This window comes from Octopus sinensis, linkage group LG3 (assembly GCF_006345805.1).
Source record: "Octopus sinensis linkage group LG3, ASM634580v1, whole genome shotgun sequence".
Taxonomy (NCBI): Eukaryota; Metazoa; Mollusca; class Cephalopoda; order Octopoda; family Octopodidae; genus Octopus; species Octopus sinensis.
Window position 1 is genome coordinate 171922393 of NC_042999.1, and position 8284 is coordinate 171930676.

The window sequence follows — 8284 nt, forward strand, 5'->3', positions numbered from 1 at the left end:
TCTATTTCATTTCCTATCATAAGGATTAGTCGTATCTTATTAGTTAGAGGCACTGTCGTTGCACTTTTAACTATGTGTTTTTTATGTGATAGCCTTCTCAAATGATCGTAATCAAATGCGACTTATGAATGCGTATATTGTAGGATAGATTCATGAATGAATAACACTGTACAGTCTATTTCGTCCAGTAGATTGTAGAGTGTAGACACTGAGGGCCATAGTTTAAAATTTGGTACAACCAATACCATCTGTTCGTGACATCAAATTATCTTACTATAGAGTCCGACTTGTGAGTAATCTGTTGCGAATAATGACTGCAGTGTTCCTGTCAAAAGTAAAATGTCCACTTTAAACTAATCTTCAGCTCCCAATCTGTTGTTTGATGCCTAACAATATGGATTTTATTACTGTATAATTCTTTTTCCGACTTTAGTCACAAATATTTTAAATTTTATTTGAATATTAAAATTGTACGCTCAATTTGGTGCGTGTATGAAGTATCAGGGAATCTTCCGACTTAGTTTCAGTTACTGGGCAAAACACACCTGTGTAATAGCTGAATTCATCAATATATTCTGTGGAGTATGAAGGATACAGACACGATAAGCAGTGTTATTATCGGGAAACTGACGTGTAAATGATATCTAATAATAATGAATAGAATTTTGTTTCGCTATGGAAATTACACACATTCGGTTACATTTTTAACCTGGAGAATATTTGCCCTCTAGCCAGGAATATATTTTGAAGCATGAAATCAACTTGAAAGAATTAATAAGAAAGTGAACTTTTATATTTATTTAGGCTTACTGACTGAATGGTTTTGTCAGCAGATTAATGAGTATTAACCTGCACTAGTCCATTTGCCATTGAATTATAAACGCTAAACTACATCAGAACCAGTTCAGCAGCAAGTAATATTTTCTATCAATCATTAACAACGGGAAGTTGTAACCAAGCAGTAGGTTGGGCTTGATGGAGATTATCTCTACTCATCAACGCTTGCACACAAAGCAGCAAACTAACAACATGAATAATTCACACAATGCAGCTTTCGTTTCTATATAGCAATTGTCATTAAGTTAACCATTGCTCTATGATTTCAGTATGTAATTTTTTCTTTTTTCATTCTTATCCTGTTGCAAACACGGTTGTATTTTCTTTTCATTTATTTAGCATTATATCGATTTCTTATGAGTAAAGTAAACAATATATTTTATAGGAAAGGTATCGTATTATATATCAAAATGTCATCGGGAGATTATTAGGAATTATTCTATCGATTTATGTTGGCAACATATAAAATTATGAGAGATCTCACCTAAAACGAAAACGGAGGGAAAATGATAACAGTCAACGTAGGTTAGCGGTCAAACTCTCAGCGATTTCTGTTGATACTGCTCCTTTTACAACTATTACTATTCATTTTGATATTGAACCAAAGATAACCCTTTGCTTGTATCAGACGTGATCTGCAGGACATAAATATATAAAAAACAAGCATGGACATTTTGAAAAAAGTTATGAAAATGGTTTAGACAGTCAAAGGGTTAAATTCCCTTCCGATAATATATGTTTAGTTGAAATTACCACACAACCGACTACTTCAAATAACTACATAAGTTGTACTTATGTTCTAAGAGGCATTCTAGTGAGAAATTTCTTCCCAAGCAACTCCATGCACGGTTTTCTGCTAACGTTAGCTATCCTTAAGTTCAATAGTGAATTATATGTGGTGCCCCGGATTAGTTAAATCAACGTTTTAATTGTATCCTTAATCTTTACAAGAGAGTCACAGAGCAAATATACCTTATGTGTGCATTCAGTGCACTATTTACAAATAGGGTAAGTCCCATATCTAATATAATGGGTAGGAAAGGTCTGGTATATGAGATTATCGATACAATCAATGAAAAAGAGACCACCATTAATGCAAAAAAAAACAAAGAATCTGAACACAAGCAAGGGAGATTACTCAATTACTAAAAACGAGGTAAAATATAAAATCTGCATTATATTGATACATATAGATATTAAGCCTAGTGCTGAAAGGAAAATTAATGCTTCGTATTAATTAGATGACTCAACAAAACATGCCCAACTCATGACAGCTGGAATTTGTCCTCTGAAGTTCTATCTCTCTCTCTCTCTCTCTCTTTATATATATATTGGGGTTGAATGACTTTAAAAAATGCAAACGCAGAACAGCTGTGTAAACAGGTATTGTAATCTAGAATGCCCATGCAGCTGAAATTTGGAAGACCCGATTGGTGAAATTATATCATGAGAAGTACATGATGAACAAAACGTCAGAAGGTATGAGAGGAGAGTATGTTTAATTAAGCATTTGCTATCCTTTTGTTTGCGATCATTTCGCAGCCTTCTCCATGTAGTAATAATTTCAGTGTGGTAGAAATTATGTTTATATGTTTGTATTAAGATACATGCATGGCCTTAAACAATACAATCATAAACTAACATCTCAGTGCAAATAAAAAAACTCTAGAGTAGAGTCGTTGGTGAAAACATATTGTTTTGGTCGAGTATTGAGCTAGAAGGATGTGGAATGGCGGTTAATTCTAAGGATGTCAATCGGTTAAGTAATCGTATTCTCTTTTTAATTAAATTATATTTTTTCTTATTTTTATAATGAATATATAGACAACTTGTCCCGCATTAAGATATATGTATATCAGAAGTTGAAATTTTTTTTATAAGCAAACAACAAACACTGTCTTCGCAAAACCCTATAAACTAATCAAATTGCTTATAGAACAATGAACAGCTAAATAGAAAGATATAAACATACAACCTATACTGAAATAGTTTCGTGAACATCGAAGCACCAGAGAAATACTTTTGTATAGTAACAAATCATGATATGCTTGCCTAATAGCCCCAAATGTATTGTGTAGCTTTGACCTTTACATCGTCAAAGCAAAAAAATTAAATACAATAATAGCAATAATAATAAAAATACTATAACACCGTGTGTCACATTAACAAATGAGAAACACTACATACTTGTTTACAAATTTCTACATTGCATCAATAAATTCTAAGCAACAACAACCCCAAATTTAATCAATCAAAATGTTTTCAAAATGATCCTTGTATAAGAAGCGGCCATAAAATCCGATTACCAAGTAACTGAAACCCACATAACCACAGGTGAAGACCATATGAAGGTAGGACAAACTCTAATTGAATCGCAGTCTAGCGATGGCTCACCTGGACGAATATACATATGTGTGTTTGTGTGTGCGTGTGTGTTTCTGCCTGTCTGTCTGTGTATGTTCATATGTATATATATATATATTATATATATATATATATATATATATATACAAAACTAAGAGGAATGACCATTAAAGTGGACATCCTATATGCTAAACATAGACGTCAAATCGCCATTACCACGAAGAATGTGTTCTCAAGAACACATTCTTCGTGGTAATGGCGATTTGACGTCTATGCTTAGCATATAAGATGTCCACAAATCGCCATTGCTACGAAGAATGTGTTCTCAAGAACACATTCTTCGTGGTAATGGCGATTTGATGTCTACGTTTAGCGTATAGGATGTCCACTTTAGTGGTCATTCCTCTTACTTTTGTATGTAACACAATTTTTAATCTTCGGATTTTTAAATATGCTAAGCCACTGTTTTTAATTGATTAACATAAATTTCTATCCTTATTATTTAATTATATATATATATATATATATATATATATATATAATGTAACATATGGTTTCGTAGAGTCGTGTGTCTACCACGGGAATCTCTTCTAGGGGAATCGGCTATCAGATCACATAATGATTCAAGACATATGATTTTAATACACAGTTCCATGCAGCTGAAATCCACGAGATCTGATCGATGAGGTTATTTATTGAGGTGTATATAAACAATAAATGTCAGGAAGTTAGACAGCTGAATGTTTATATTCAACCACTTGTCTTCCTTCCGGTTACAGCTGTTTCGCCCCTTCTTTATTGTATATGTCCGTTCTAATACGCACGCTCGCATTATAGAACACAACACAATAGGTGAAGCATTGTGATGGACATAATATCCTGGTGATCTGATAAGCCAGCTTTCTTTATCTACATTGTTTTGCGAATTTGTAACGTACCGAGTAATGTGTAGCATGTATATTTATGCAGACATATAAACGTAATTTATTGTACACTAAAATAATTATTACTTAAAGTAAGCTGTGAACCGACCGGAATCTTAAGGATGAGAGGTGGTTAAATACATGCTAGAAGGTGCTGAAAAGATCCTGGCTTTAAGTGTGTAGCGAAAGAACAGGATGAGCTCTTTTATAGAGCTTAGTAAAAGTGAAGGGCCATTGCAATAAGTGTATGAAGCTGAGAGAGGAATATGTCGAATAAAATCCAAAGTAACTGACCCTCCTGCATTTTCTTTTACCCAAAGCCAGGAACTTTTCAAACATATGTTTGTATGTGTTTAGTGTTTGCCTGTATATAATTATACACACGTATAGGCGCTGGAGTGGCTATGTGGTAAGAAGTTTGATTCCCACCCACATGGTTCAGGGTTCAGTTCCACAACGTGACACCTTGGGCAAGTGTATTCTCATGTAGCCTCTTGCAGACCAAAGCCTTGTGAGAGGATTTGGAAGACAGAAACTGAAAGAAGCTTGTTATACATACATACATACAAACATATATATATATATATATATATACATATATATATACATATATATTATATATAAGGGCTTAGTAAAATAAATTACTTTGCCACATACTGAACTCATTAGAAATAGCAGCTAAAGAAATTTCTTTAGCTATTTCTAATACTTAAAGAAAATCTCTCTCAGATAGTGTTTGCTCAAACCAACTCACACAGGTATGGGGGAAAAAACATTAAAAAATCAAGTGCAAAGGTTATTTGAGAACATACGTTTCTAGATTAGTCAAATCTACATTTCTTTCGTCAGCTCAGAACTCCTTGATTCGGATTTGGGAACACTGAAAGTGGGAGCATATCCTTTAGGCTTCTTATCACCTCTAGATTTCCGCTCGAACTAAAAGTGCTATCAAATTCGAAATATGCAAGCGAAGAATTTCTGCTCTCCCCTCTCCACCAGCGTGGGTTAAAATTGACAAACACTATGTTTTATCTGTGAAAACCGACGCATTAAACAGAGAGAAATGAATTATAATTTCAACAATTGAGGGTAAAATTAATTAATTATTAATCAATTTCACCAAGTATTCAGTATGTAAAGGGACCATTTTAGGCGAATTCAAAATATTACATTATATATAAGGGCTTAGTAAAATAAATTACATTGCCACATACTGAACTCATTAGAAATAGCAGCTAAAGAAATTTCTTTAGCTATTTCTAATACTTAAAGAAAATCTCTCTCAGATAGTGTTTGCTCAAACCAACTCACACAGGTATGGGGGAAAAAACATTAAAAAATCAAGTGCAAAGGTTATTTGAGAACGTACGTTTCTAGATTAGTCAAATCGACGTGGCAAAGTAATTTATTTTACTAAGCCCTTATATATAATGTAATATTTTGAATTCGCCTAAAATGATCCCTTTACATACTGAATACTTGGTGAAATTGATTAATAATTAATTAATTTTACCCTCAATTGTTGAAATTATAATTCATTTCTCTCTGTTTAATGCGTCGGTTTTCACAGATAAAACATAGTGTTTGTCAATTTTAACCCACGCTGGTGGAGAGGGGAGAGCAGAAATTCTTCGCTTGCATATTTCGAATTTGATAGCACTTTTAGTTCGAGCGGAAATCTAGAGGTGATAAGAAGCCAAAATGATATGCTCCCACTTTCATTGTTCCCAAATCCGAATCAAGGAGTTCTGAGCTGACGAAAGAAATGTCGATTTGACTAATCTAGAAACGTACGTTCTCAAATAACCTTTGCACTTGATTTTTTAATGTTTTTTCCCCCATACCTGTGTGAGTTGGTTTGAGCAAACACTATCTGAGAGAGATTTTCTTTAAGTATTAGAAATAGCTAAAGAAATTTCTTTAGCTGCTATTTCTAATGAGTTCAGTATGTGGCAAAGTAATTTATTTTACTAAGCCCTTATATATAATGTAATATTTTGAATTCGCCTAAAATGGTCCCTTTACATACTGAATACTTGGTGAAATTGATTAATAATTAATTAATTTTACCCTCAATTGTTGAAATTATATACATATATATATATATATATATTATAGATAGATAGATAGATAGATGTATACATGTAAATATATGTATGTATGTATGTGCGTATGTGTGTGTCTGTACTTGTCACCCCTCTATAGCTAGATAACCAATGTTTACTTTCCCCGTAACTTATCAGTTCGCAAAACAGACTGATAGAATAAGTACTAATCTTACAAAGAAGTCGCCCTGCGGTCGATTTGTTCGACTAAAGGCGGTACTCTAGCATGGTGGCAGTCAAATGACTGAAACAAGTGAAAGAATATACATAGGCATATTCATACTCACGTATAGACAAGATTCATAAAATCAAAAATATTATTAAGTTGCATTTTTGTTTTATTTAATTTAGAGACGATCGCTTTTCAAAATTGAACCGAAATGGGTTTGACCCCACCAACCGCATTTCTGCGTTGAACTTCTTCCTTTTTTTACTCAACTTAATTAGGCGCTTACATACCCAACATTCGGGCTACTTTCTCCCACCCTTCTGCATACTTTTTTGCCGTCAGGCATTTCTTCTCCATACATGCTTTCCCTCTTAGGTGATATAAAAATAGGTTAACCAAAGCATGCCCGGAGCGGAAGGTGTCTGATGCAATACCTCTTCCACGCAACTTGCATATCGCCTCTTTCCCTATAGCTATTACGGTTAGAAAACAGAATTTCTCTTCTCTCTTTAGAGGAGACGGCGGAACGATCTTAATAATCGATTCGGCTGACAGCTTTACTCTCCCCAGCTGTAACAGTACCCGTTCCGTAGAAATCCACAGGTCTGAGAGACTCGGATACTGTACGTTTACATGCAGAACAGTTTCGTTTTTCCGCCCGCAATGTGGACACGTAAGCGAAAACGTGACGCCATGCCTCGCGAGTGTATCCTGTACTGGCAAGGCACCTCGGAAGCACAGTCACGCCAGGGACCTCTGGAAGTTGTCCAAAGATCCTGGGCCGAAAGCTCTTTGATGCCGTTTGGCAAGCTCACATCTTGTTCATTATAACGTCTTACATCCCTTCACGACATTTCCTGTTCCTAACTAAATACGGATTCTGTATGTAGTTTCCATGGTGACAGCGCGAAATATGTCACATGTTTCAGTATTGCTATGACAGGTGCATCATTTGCGCCGCTCTTTTGTTGTAATTTGTTATCGTGTTATTGTTGTTGGCGTTTCTCAAGTTTTAGATGCTAATGATGGACGGGGAGAACAGAGGCGGTGTTGGTGCCTGTGGTGTTGGTTGAGTCGTTGGTGGTAATGGTTATGCTGTTACTATTGATTTTGATGATGATGATGGTGATGAGGGGGAGGAGGAGGGGGAATGGGAGAAGGAGGAGGATGGTGATGAGGATGATGATGATGATGAGTAAGAGGTGAAATGCGAGATGGAGGAATAGGAGGAAGGTGACGAGGAGGAGAGTGAAGGAAGGAGGAGGAAGGTGAAGGAAGGAGGAGGTAGGTGAAGGAAGGAAGGAAGAGGAGGGTGAAGGAAGGAGGAGGTGGACGAAAAGACGTTGATAGGTCGAGATGATACTCGATAGGCATCACTACCACCACCATCACCTTCAGGACCACAATCATCGTCATCATCATCACCATCATCATTATCCTCCTCCTCATCATCATAATCATCATCGTCCTCATCATCATCATAATCAGAATCGTCGTCGCCGTTGTCGTCGTCGTTATCTGCTTGAATATAACAGGCATACTATGAATAACGTTGTTATGGCGATAATTATGATGATTATAATATTGACCGTGAATGTATTTAGAATAGCTTCAGCATACCGGATCATGTGATGTGACAAGTTTCGCATGAAATATTACAGATGGTTTGGGTTGATTGTTTGTATGTTTTCTAGTCAGTTCAATTATCTATGTTATCGTACAGCTGATCTGTCAGGAAATCAATCACTACTAAGATAAGTAGCTTCAACGAAACCCTTTTCGTTCAATTCCCCTTGAAATCACGTTGGCCAACAAGTTACGATCAAATATTCTGCTCTCTCTCCCTCTTCATTTACTTTTCTTTTTATATTCATATACAAAGATAC